This window comes from Oncorhynchus mykiss, chromosome 17 (assembly GCF_057628025.1).
Source record: "Oncorhynchus mykiss isolate SJ-2025 chromosome 17, ASM5762802v1, whole genome shotgun sequence".
Lineage (NCBI taxonomy): Eukaryota > Metazoa > Chordata > Actinopteri > Salmoniformes > Salmonidae > Oncorhynchus > Oncorhynchus mykiss.
The window spans coordinates 42,763,886-42,777,422 of record NC_143038.1 but is presented as its reverse complement, the minus strand read 5'-3'; the positions used below and the strand labels follow the sequence as shown (position 1 = coordinate 42,777,422).

The window sequence follows — 13,537 nt, the reverse complement described above, 5'->3', positions numbered from 1 at the left end:
GCGCATGAGTTTCAAGTTTGGGGAAGATGATTTTCACCATAGAAATGCTTCATTATAATAAAGCATTACATGTATAATCACATTTGCGGTCACTTTTGAGAACAGTGTTTTCCCGCTAATTGATTGCATTTGGGAACGTTCACACTTATAGCCTACTGTTGTGTGCACATTGCTGCACTTATAATGTGAACAAAATAGCCTAATAGTTTATCAACATTTTAAGCTAAACATTCTGATCTGTTGCATCAGCCTCATTGCTTTTAAAAGTTTTTCTGATGCGAGTGGTTGTATTCATTTGGGATATATACAGTTGAAGTCGGAAGTTTACATACACCTTAGCCAAACTAAGTTTTTCACAATTCCTGACATTTAATCCTAGTAAAAATTCCCTGTCTTAGGTCAGTTAGGATCACCACTTTATTTTAAGAATGTGAAATATCAGAATAATAGTAGAGAGAATGATTTATTTCAGCTTTTATTTCTTTCATCACATTCCCAGTGGGTCAGAAGTTTACATACATTCAAATAGCATTTGGTAGCATTGCCTTTAAATGTTTAACTTGTGTCAAATGTTTTGGGTAGCCTTCCACAAGTTTCCCATAATAAGTTGGGTGAATTGTGGCCCATTCCTCCTGACAGAGCTGGTGTAACTGAGTCAGGTTTGTAGGCCTCTTTTAATCGCGCACGCTTTTTCAGTTCTCCCCACAAATGTTCTATGGGCTTGAGGTTAGGGCTTTGTGATGGCCACTCCAATACCTTGACTTTGTTGTCCTTAAGTCATTTTGCCACAACTTTGGATGCTTGGGGTCATTGTCCGTTTGGAAGACCCATGAGCGACCAAGCTTTAACTTCCTGACTGATGTCTTGAGCTGTTGCTTCAATATATTTATGAAATTTTCCTCCCTCATGATGCAATCTAGTTTGCGAAGCACCCCCACAACATGATGCTGCCACCCCTGTGCTTCACGGTTGGGATGGTGTTCTTCGGCTTGCAAGCCTCCCCCTTTTTCCTCCAAACATAACGATAATCATTATGGCCAAACAGTTATATTTTTTTTCATCAGACGAGAGGACATTCCTCCAAAAAGTACAATATTTGTCCCCATGTGCAGTTGCAAACTGTAGTCTGGCTTTTTTATGGCGGTTTTGGAGCAGTGGCTTTTTCCTTGCTGAGTGGCCTTTTAGGTTGTGTCGATATAGGACTTGTTTTACTGTGGATATAGATATTTCTGTACCTGTTTCCTCCAGCATCTTCACAAGGTCCTTTGCAGTTGTTCTGGGATTGATTTGCAATTTTCGCACCAAAGTACGTTCATCTCTAGGAGACAAATCGCATCTCTTTCCTGCACGGTATGATGGCTGTGTGGTCCCATGGTGTTAATACTTGCGTACTCTTGTTTGTACAGATGAACGTGGTACCTTCAGGCATTTGGAAATTGCTCCCAAGGATAAACCAGACTTGTGGATGTCTACCATTTTTTTCTGAGGTCTAGGCTGATTTCTTTTGATTTTCCCATGATGTCAAGCAAAGAGGCACTGAGTTTGAAGGTAGGCCTTGAAATACATCCACAAGTACACCGGCAATTTACTCAAATGATGTAAATTAGCCTATCAGAAGCTTTTAAAGCCATGACATAATTTTCTGTAATTTTCCAAGCTGTTTAAAGGCACAGTCAACTTAGTGTATGTAAACTTCTGACCCACTGGAATTTTGATACAGTGAATTATAAGTGGAATAATCTGTCTGTAAACAACTGTTGGAAAAATGACTTGTGTCATGCACAAAGTACATGTTCTAACCAACTTGCCAAAATTATAGTTTGTTAACAAGAAAATTGTGGAGTGGTTTAAAAACTAGTTTTAATGACTCCAACCTAAGTGTATGTAATCTTCCGACTTCAATTGTAGCATCCCACAAGTGTCCCAGAGAATGTTTAGAATATTTATTTATTGCACAGAAGGACAAGTTGACCAATAGAATAGGTCAACTTTTGTACTATGGGGGATAGTAGATTGACATAGGCTAGCGCTTTTGCTGTTCGTTAGGCCTACTCATCTTGTTGGCTGACGAAAAGTTGGCAAAATGTGGAACATACAGTACTTCTAAAATCTTCAATTTTGCAATGTGAGTGAGTGTGCTTCGGAGCACAGCAGCCGGGAGAAGGGAATTATAATTATTATATTCAACCCAAGGGCACAATGGCCACTTTGGCTGCAAAGGGAATTGATTTTTTTAGGGGGCACTACGGCCAAACAAGGGGGATGATGCTGGTAAATTCGATGCCTGGTGAGAATATTATCAAGTGCTTGTCAAATTGTGAATGAGAGACTGATGAAGTGTGTGCAGCCTGCACAAGAAACAAAATCAGAGATCATGCCTTTCACGCTACTTTTCACATCATAATTAGAGTTGCATCATGCAGCCTTAGAATGGATTAAAAATCAAAACATATAGCCCAACTTTTGTGTCACAACTAAAGTTGCATAAATAGCTCTAAATCAAGCATATAGGTGGACACGTTTCTTTGTTAACTGCTTAACACAGAATAACCGCATGTGTGCACTTCCTTGGAAATAATTTGGAGAATATATTATTTATATTTTATTCAGCTATGTTCAATTGTATTCTTTATACTATAAAATAATAAAAAAGAATGCCACGGAATTCTCAACAAATCTTGTCTGCTAAATGAACTAGTGTAACCCATAGCCATATCAGGGCCTAACATAAGGAACTGTGAAACTCTTCCACATAAGTAACCAATAGACTGATATTCCTGTTCCTGTGAAAGTGGAACAGGAATACTGCTAAAAGAGTAGAACCATTATGGGGGGATTAAGGCTAGTCTACGATATCATGCTATACTATTTATATCCTGTTTATACTCTTAATCTACAGGATGTACACAACAATGCCTCAGGAGCAGACATACAGTGCCTTGCGAAAGTATTCGGCCCCCTTGAACTTTGCGACCTTTTGCCACATTTCAGGCTTCAAACATAAAGATATAAAACTGTATTTTTTTGTGAAGAATCAACAACAAGTGGGACACAATCATGAAGTTGAACGACATTTATTGGATATTTCAAACTTTTTTAACAAATCAAAAACTGAAAAATTGGGCGTGCAAAATTATTCAGCCCCCTTAAGTTAATACTTTGTAGCGCCACCTTTTGCTGCGATTACAGTTGTAAGTCGCTTGGGGTATGTCTCTATCAGTTTTGCACATCGAGAGACTGAAATGTTTTCCCATTCCTCCTTGCAAAACAGCTCGAGCTCAGTGAGGTTGGATGGAGAGCATTTGTGAACAGCAGTTTTCAGTTCTTTCCACAGATTCTCGATTGGATTCAGGTCTGGACTTTGACTTGGCCATTATAACACCTGGATATGTTTATTTTTTAACCATTCCATTGTAGATTTTGCTTTATGTTTTGGATCATTGTCTTGTTGGAAGACAAATTTCCGTCCCAGTCTCAGGTCTTTTGCAGACTCCATCAGGTTTTCTTCCAGAATGGTCCTGTATTTGGCTCCATCCATCTTCCCATCAATTTTAACCATCTTCCCTGTCCCTGCTGAAGAAAAGCAGGCCCAAACCATGATGCTGCCACCACCATATTTGACAGTGGGGATGGTGTGTTCAGGGTGATGAGCTGTGTTGCTTTTACACCAAACATAACGTTTTGCATTGTTGCCAAAAAGTTCAATTTTGGTTTCATCTGACCAGAGCACCTTCTTCCACATGTTTGGTGTGTCTCCCAGGTGGCTTGTGGCAAACTTTAAACAACACTTTTTATGGATATCTTTAAGAAATGGCTTTCTTGCCACTCTTCCATAAAGGCCAGATTTGTGTAATATACGACTGATTGTTGTGATATGGACAGAGTCTCCCACCTCAGCTGTAGATCTCTGCAGTTCATCCAGAGTGATCATGGGCCTCTTGGCTGCATCTCTGATCAGTCTTCTCCTTGTATGAGCTGAAAGTTTAGAGGGACGGCCAGGTCTTGGTAGATTTGCAGTGGTCTGATACTCCTTCCATTTCAATATTATCGCTTGCACAGTGCTCCTTGGGATGTTTAAAGCTTGGGAAATCTTTTTGTATCCAAATCCGTCTTTAAACTTCTTCACAACAGTATCTCGGACCTGCCTGGTGTGTTCCTTGTTCTTCATGATGCTCTCTGCGCTTTTAACGGACCTCTGAGACTATCACAGTGCAGGTGCATTTATACGGAGACTTGATTACACACAGGTGGATTGTATTTATCATCATTAGTCATTTAGGTCAACATTGGATCATTCAGAGATCCTCACTGAACTTCTGGAGAGAGTTTGCTGCACTGAAAGTAAAGGGGGCTGAATCATTTTGCACGCCCAATTTTTCAGTTTTTGATTTGTTAAAAAAGTTTGAAATATCCAATAAATGTCGTTCCACTTCATGATTGTGTCCCACTTGTTGTTGATTCTTCACAAAAAAATACAGTTTTATATCTTTATGTTTGAAGCCTGAAATGTGGCAAAAGGTCGCAAAGTTCAAGGGGGCCGAATACTTTCGCAAGGCACTGTAACAAGCATTGTTTTCGGCTTCCTGGCCAGCAACCCCTAGTCAGATGCAACACTTGTCTGAAGAGGCCAAACTGCTTAAACCAGATACACAGAGATTCAGTGTTCACACATTCTTTGAACTTAACCCAGAACAGCCCAAAAGAAGAAAAACAGGTAGAGGTGAGGGATAAAGGAGAGGGTGCAAAGATGCAGAGCAATGTAGGGCGGCTAGAGTGTTGGGCCAGTAACCAAAACGTAGCTGGTTTGAATACCCGAGCTGACAAGGTGAAAAATTTGTCGATGTGCCCTTGAGCAAGGTACTTAACGCTAATTTGCTCCAGGGGTGCTCTACTACTATGGTTGACGCTATAAAACAACACATTTCTCTGTGCCTATATGGTGTATGTGAAAATAAAAAAATGGACTTGAATTTACATATCATATCTCACTACACAAACAAATGCTTTGTCACAGGAGACCCAAGCCCTGCTTTAAACCTAGTTTAACTCTACTCCTATAGTGAGTGTCTTCGGGGGCCCTGGCATTTTGTGTGACAGCTTGAGGCATTTGGGTACAGCAAATTGTCCAGTGTTCAAAAAACTTTGCTGGGGTGCAAAATGAAGTGTCATTCCTATTGGAATCCAGCCAGGGTTGGAACTTGTTTTCACCTGCAACCTGCACTCAGAATGACCGCCAGGTTTAGGATCACTGAGAGGAAACTACCTACGACATTTAAACTGGAACAAACAACTCAGTAATGGGTGCAAAAAGTGTAACTGATTGGATTAGTTTATAAAAATGCATTCTATTTACCTTTGTGTCGCATAAGATTAATCAATCAATGAATGCACATGCACAAAAATAGATATTGAAACAGACAATTCTAAAACTCAACCTGCAAGAGAGCATGCTGAGAAGTATGATGGGTGTGGTTTTGGTTCAAAGTGATGTGTATGAGTTTCAGGCCCCTGTACTGGAGTAAAACTGGGCCTCAAAATATAGCCTTATGAAATACATATGGTATTGGGTTAAATAATAATAAAAAATAATAACATATCTGCTTGGGATCTAACTTAGTGAAGTTCATAAGACTGAAAACAGAGGAACGCAACAACCATGCCTCTGTCACTAACAAAGACAGTCATGGCTGGTAACGCTACAATGTAATTGAAAGGCAAGGCACTGGGAAATATGTGAATAAGGCTTTACACTAAGCAGTGTGTTAATTTAACACTCTTCTGGTGTCTATATGGGTCCACAGACTCAACACTTTCAGTGTTGATTTAACACTCTCAGTAGCTAGGTTTCTATCCAATTGGTGACAGATTTTCATGTGAATATTCAAAAATCCTCATAAAAACAATATGCCCATTTTCCCACCAGAGATGTGTGATGACGTAGTGCACATAAAAATATGTTTTGCGGTTAAATTCCCATGTACCAAATAAAAAATACGAGTTAAATATGTTTCCATCACATTTTCAATTCTACTGATGGTTTTGTCAGAACAAATGTTGTGTTACATGGCAAACGTGCCCACTCTGGTCTTGGAACATGTGCTCTAGCCAACAGCTCGCAGACAGTGTGGGAAGGCTACCTACATGATGAGGTTATTATGGATAAGAGCAAGATTATTTTTATTTGTCAAACGGCAGCCAAGCATCGATCATCATCTGGTGGGGCGAACAAGAACAAAAACAATTGGGGATGCATGCCAGCAAAGCCACTACACAACACTAAACAATATATTAATTGCACTATAACGGTGACAAACGGTGCCCACAAACTCTTAGGGCCTACATAAAGCTGTCCCAACAGCAGAGTCCCAACAGCAGTTCCAACACCTCCCACTGCTACACCTGGCTATCAGCGGAGCCTTGTCTGGCAGCGAAACAGTTCATTCAGCCTCATTTACTGCCTTTAAAATAAATATAGCTGATAAGGCTGACTTGCTTAAACAAATGTGGTTTCTAGTGACAATTGAGATGTACAAACTATGGCATAAGGGGATGACAAGCAGATAAGAGGCAATCCGTAATTTCGATGAAGACATTCATGATCGAGCTAGGACGGACATAGTCAATATAACTATTTGTTCAGCACTTTTGAAAATGGACAGCGACAGAATTCAGAACATGGGCTGTTCTTACAGTGTTATCCCTGTACACCAAGTCAGAACCATAGGATAAATAAAGGGGGCATACAGTGGGGAGAACAAGTATTTGATATGCTGCTGATTTTGCAGGTTTTCCTACTTACAAAGCATGTAGAGGTCTGTAATTTTTTATCATAGGTACACTTCAACTGTGAGAGACTGAATCTAAAACAAAAATGTAGAAAATCACATTGTATGATTTTTAAGTAATTAATTTGCATTTTGTTGCATGCAATAAGTATTTGACACATCAGAAAAGCAGAACTTAATATTTGGTATAGAAACCTTTGTTTGCAATTACAGAGATCATACGTTTCCTGTAGTTCTTGACCAGGTTTGCACACACTGCAGCAGGGATTTTGGCCCACTCCTCCATACAGACCTTCTCCAGATCCTTCAGGTTTCGGGGCTGTCACTGGGCAATACGGACTTTCAGCTTCTTCCAAAGATTTTCTATTGGGTTCAGGTCTGGAGACTGGCTGCCACTCCAGGACCTTGAGATGCTTCTTACGGAGCCACTCCTTAGTTTCCCTGGCTGTGTGTTTCGGGTCGTTGTCATGCTGGAAGACCCAGCCACGACCCATCTTCAATGCTCTTACTGAGGGAAGGAGGTTGTTGGCCAAGATCTCACGGTACATGGCCCCATCCATCCTCCCCTCAATACGGTGCAGTCGTCCTGTCCCCTTTGCAGAAAAGCATCCCCAAAGAATGATGTTTCCTGGGGTTGTATTCATCCTTCTTCTTCCTCCAAACACGGCGAGTGGAGTTTAAACTCATCAGACCACATTATATTCTCCCATTCCTCCTCTGGATCATCCAGATGGTCATTGGCAAACTTCAGACGGGCCTGGACATGCGCTGGCTTGAGCAGGGGGACCTTGCGTGCGCTGCAGGATTTTACAGTATACATATCTCCCTAGCATATTAGATCATTTATGCAGCAGCATACAAGACATTTTTGGGCTCACCTTGTGCTGTGCTCACTTGAACAGGAAGGAGGCGCGGCAGTCCTTCATTGGCTAATTTTCTCATCAAAGTCTGGCATTCTCTGGATTTATGGTGCTTTCAAGACAACTCTGAAAAATACAAGGTCGAATCATGATGACGTCAGTGATCTTCAGGTCGTAGCTCTAGAAAGAGGCCTGAGTTCCTGACTTGCAATTCTGAGTTGGATGACCAAAACATATTTCCCCAGTCAGAGCTAATTCTTTCCCAAGTTCCCAGTTGTCTTCAACTCACTGAAGTCAGATTTCCCAGTTCCGAGTTAACAGTTGCTTTGGGCGAGGTAGAAATCATGCTGGATTGACAGCATGGCCAATGTTGAATGTTTAACATTTTAAACATGGAAAAGAGACCCTTAAACCCAGACTTGGGAACACAAACCCACTTAACTGAATAGCAGGCTAGTGATTGCTTTGCAATGCTTGCAGTTAGCCACTGATTCTTTCCAAACCACTCATTGTTGAGTTTGCGATTTCCAACTTGTTGTGTAATGTTTATGTCCAATACGGTGTATCTATAATTTATTTTAATTATTTCTCTTCATATGACAAGTATTAAAAATAATTTTCCAGTAGATTGTCGACTTGATTCATGATGATGACTGCTAGCTAAGATTTTGAAAGTATGATGTTGATATGATCAGTCCAATCAAAGCTACTGTAGATATAAAGTGATTTGACATCATTTTATCTGTGACCAATGACCTTGAGCCTTCTTGGATGGGCACTTCTAATGTAACTCTATAGCAGCACCCAAGGGACTTGAATTTTCGAGCTCTACCCTTAGATTTGGTGGTGACGTAGTGTCCCCATAAGTGACAGAACACTGAGCCAATCATGTTGTAACTAGAGAACATTACCAACCCCTACGCTCCGTATTTTCCGCTGGCTGCTCCACCACCACAGAAAGCACTGAGCTGGGCTGAAACACCTGCATTTTGGAGCTGCCATTCTCAAGAAAGCAAAAAAGAGACAATGTTTGTATGCCGCTTTTTTAACTCAATGATTTTAGATTTTTTTTACATTGTTTGAAAACTGATATGTGACATGTATTAATGCCAAAATAAAATGCTTTTTTTTTGTTGATAAAATTGTGGGGCTCAAGCTCTGCCCAACCTTCTGTGAATGATGGGTCGCCACTGCCCCTGAGTGCCTGAACCATGACGCTAATCTCACAGCCTGGGGAAGCACAGAACAGCACACTCATTTACAGTTTACACGGAGGTACACACACAGGCACGCACAGACACGCCGATTATGCTCACACACAAGCTCACAAAGGCCCACATTCACACACATAACTCATTCAACAATACACACACACACAAAGAGTTTAAGAGCTATACATACAAACATACATAAAGACGTATACCACAACATCAACACAGGCATATCATCAGCAAACCAGTGTGTGCGAATCATGAACACCACCACCCACTCATACTGTACATGCTGTGGTTGTACATAAATTGCATACATAGTCCTGGTCCTAGTACTGGTGCACAAACAGTTTCATTTCACACACACTCCTACTCACACCTCCACAAACCAGTGGTACACTGAAAGGGCAGAAATCCCTCATCCAGACATTATCCAGCTGGTTTAGAGCAGGCCTCAGGCATGCAGAGGGGATTTACTCTGCCTCTTCATTCTGTCACAGCCTTTATGTGTTTTAGCTTCCTCAAAACACACATGCATGATCACGCACACCATACACAAAAGCTTACAAACTCACAAAACACGCAAACACACAAACAAACACAAACACACAACCATACTGTACACAAAATCATACACCAAACACACACACACACACACCTCATACCCCTGTAAATATTCAATGGGTTCAATTCTCGGGCCGACTCTCTTCTCTGTATACATCAATGATGTTGCTCTTGCTGCTGGTGATTCTCTGATCCACCTCTACGCAGACAACACCATTCTGTATACTTCTGGCCCCTCTTTGGACACTGTGTTAACTAACCTCCAGACGAGCTTCCATGCCATACAATTCTCCTTCCGTGGCCTCCAATTGCTCTTAAACACAGGTAAAACTAAATGCATGCTATTCAATCGATCACTGCCCTCACCTGCTCACCCGTCCAGCATCACTACTCTGGACGGCTCTGACTCAGAATACGTGGACAACTACAAATACCTAAGTGTCCTTCCAGACTCACATCAAACATCTCTAATACAAAATTTAATCTAGAATCGGCTTCCTATATCGCAACAAAGCATCCTTCACTCATGCTGCCAAACATACCCTCGTAAAACTGACCATCCTACCGATCCTCGACTTCGGTGATGTCATCTATAAAATAGCCTCCAACACTCTACTCAACAAACTGGACGCAGTCTATCACAGTGCCATCCGTTTTGTTACCAAAGCCCCATACACTACCCACCATTGCGACATGTACGCTCTCGTTGGTTGGCCCTCGCTTCATACTCGTCGCCAAACCCACTGGCTACAGGTTATCTACAAGTCTCTGCTAGGTAAAGCCCCGCCTTATCTCAGCTCACTGGTCACCATAGCAGCACCCACTCGTAGCACGCGCTCCAGCAGGTATATCTCACTGGTCACCACCAAAGCCAATTCCTCCTTTGGTCGTCTTTCTTTCCAGTTCTCTGCTGACAATGACTGGAATGAACTGCAAAAATCTCTGAAGCTGGAGACTCATATCTCCCTCACTAGCTTTAAGCACCAGCTGTCAGAGCAGCTCACAGCACCTGTACATAGCCCATCTGTAAACAGCCCATCTATCTACCTACCTCATCCCCATACTGTATTTAATTATTTATCTTGCTCCTTTGCACCCCAGTATCTCTACTTGCACATTCATCTTCTGCACATCTACCATTCCAGTGTTTAATTGCTATATTGTAATTACTTTTCCACCATGGCCTATTTATTTTATGTCCTTAACTTACCTCATTTGCACTCGCTGTATATAGACTTTTTGTTTTCTTTTGTTCTACTGTATTATTGACTGTATGTTTTGTTTATTCCATGTGTAACTCTGTGTTGTTGTATGTGTCGAATTGCTTTGTTTTATCTTGGCCAGGTCACAGTTGCAAATGAGAACTTGTTCTCAACTAGCCTACCTAGTTAAATACAGGTGAAATAAAAAAATAGAAAATATGTTCACCCAGCTTAGTGCCTTCCCTTCCAGAAAGGATAAGGCAGGCAAGTAGGACGATATGTCATTTAGGTATCATCAGCCCTGTCTATTTGATGCCAAGGCCTCGTAAATGCATTTATTACCCGAGTCTCCAAACAGCACAGGGACTAATGAAGCTCATCAAAGCCACAGCAGCAGCACACAACCAGGAGAAGACAGATCTGGTCCCGTATCCAGGGTTAGGCTGTGTGGGTCTCTCTCTGTACCCACATAGAGCTCATTGGTTCTGGGGGTAAGAAGCCAACAGACACCCTGTTTAGAGCTCTGAACAGAGGTCTGGAAGTCTTAGACCAAAGATGGATGCTTTTTTGTAACAGCATTAGGTTTCCTTGAGCTGAGTCTACTCTGCCAACATAAGCACTCACTGTTCCACAAAGACATCAATAGCTAAAACCTTCTCAATCACCGAATCTGGACACCAAAATACACAAAGGCAAGCATATGAATAAAAATGAGCCAAATTGCTTTTTATCCATTGGGGAGGAGACAGTGTACACAGAGTGCCTGTCTTCAGTATCCGTTTTGCTCAGTGACTTAACCCTCGGCTTTCAGATGCTGGCTGGTACTGCCAAGAGGAAACTGAGTCTAATGAGAACATGATAGCACTTTTCACAGGGAAGAATAATGTGTTTCTCTTCATTCATTCGGCCCTTTTCATTGGGCCTAAAATGTGAGCAGTGTTTCCCAATCAGCAGCCACACAACAGGCTCCCTCACATTCATGCCGTCACCATGGTGACCGGCTATGCCACATGTCTGCTTCATACCCAAATGAGGAGACAGCTGTGTGTGCCATTAGGCGTCGTAGAGCGAAAAGCGAACAAGAACTACCGCTAGCACGAGATCACAACGATAAACATCCATATGCAATGACCGGATTAAACATCAGACACCATCAAACGAAAAGTCTGATAATTGCTATACCAGCAGACAATGGCTCCCACTATAGCGTGGCTACGTTCAGTCTTACGCTACCACAACAAAGAAACAAGGGTCTGCTGTTACCTAGTAGATTCTACTGACTACATCTACAAACGCACCGCAGCATGTCTCCTTCCCAAACGACAACTACTACTGATGAAACATAGCATATCACAATACAGCAACCACAGCCAAACCTACCATTCCATCACTATTATTAGTTTTCAGTCACAATACTCCTATATTACGTCTCCAGACACGAGTCCCCAGCTCTGCCATGTGCTGCTGACAGCCAGACTTTGACTCAGATTTTTCACTTTAAAATGTATGCCAACCAAATCCATTGATTTCAAAGTTTAACAAACTATACAACTCTATGCACAAGGACTACTTTGAACAATTTACACTGAAAATGTCACAAAAACACATTGACTGGAAGAACTATGCTGATGCAAAGTTTGGTAAGATTAAGATTCAAAGATGTCTGCAGAAACAATGGGGTGTCAGGTGTGCTACGATATGACACCTTGAGTTAAATGCTTTTTGGGGTTATTGAACTACAGTAGGTGAAGTGGATTTACATCCAGTAATAGAATTACGGTAACATAATTACATCATGGGTCCCTGATCTGTACTATATAGAAATGCATAATTATGGATATGAATATCATTATCTTCATGGTGATGTATCCTGAATAGGTACCCAAAAGTAGAAATATGCAATATCCTTCTTTTGCATATTTGAGTATTGTTCTACACACTGGCTAGTATTGTAATGAGCTCGGCCCCCAAACAAGACCACATTTGGTTGGTCCGGACCAGACCTAATCTGAAACAATCATAGATGTCTATGCTTCACAAGTTTGGACACCCCAGTACAGCCCAGTAGAGCACAGCAGAGTACAGTTCAGTAAAGTAGTTAAATACAGTACATTATACTGTAGTCTATGTTAATGCCCTATAATGTACTGTACTCTATTCTACTGTACTTTACTGTTCTCTACTACGCTCTCCTGTATAGTACTGTGCTTTCCAAATCTGTGAAACATAGATGCTGGTGCAGGCTGCCAGTGCAGGCTGACCAATTTTAAACTACTTTTCACCCGGTGTCGGTCGGTGCTCAGTGGGTGAGGATGCTTGTAACAGTAAATGGAAAGAGGGTAGGTGTCAGAAAGAGCCGGGAGAGGTGACATTAACTGGAGAGAGTGAGAGAGCGAGCGAGACGTCTATACTGTTTTTACAGTCTTGGTTTGACCACCAGATAACAGAATGAGAAAAAAAAACTGTTATGAGCTAGGCTTGGGCAGTAAACCGTATACATACCGTATACCACCAGGGTATTTGGAAATAGCCATGGGGTGGTTTTTCAAAATCAATACCGTTGATAATATATGAAGTGTTTTCATAAATGTTCATATTTGTAGCTAGTTTTTAAGTAAATACCTGCAGTCAACTTGTGCAATATGTTATGAGATGAAGAAGATTGCGTTGTTCATTTCACCTGTCACATAATTTTGTATTATAAAGTATTATTACTGGTATTTCCCAGGCGCATAGTTTGTTTACAAGCACACAACGACAAGAGACCAGAGTCTTGTGAGTCACTCACTGTTGTGCAGCAAACGCCGGGTGATCTAGTTACAGTATGGAATTCACAACTAAGTGTTTGCCAGCGTGATAGCTTACAAATATTAAGTTAATTGTCTAAAATGTGCAAAAAGCTCTGCCGTTGTACA

At 41.3% G+C, this 13,537-nt stretch overlaps 1 protein-coding gene across 4 annotated transcripts in view; it reads right to left on the bottom strand.

Annotated features, from left to right (window-relative positions):
* Positions 1–13,537, bottom strand: part of LOC100136832 (leucine rich repeat neuronal 1) — a 38,000-nt gene that overhangs the window by 16,768 nt on the left and 7,695 nt on the right. The window contains exon 2 of one of the 4 annotated variants that reach the window (XM_021567420.3): positions 7,664–7,771. The exons of the other annotated variants lie outside the window; for them this stretch is intronic. The gene's annotated coding sequence lies outside the window, so the exon portion shown is untranslated. The remainder of the gene's footprint in view (positions 1–7,663; positions 7,772–13,537) is intronic. 4 annotated transcript variants of the gene reach the window in all.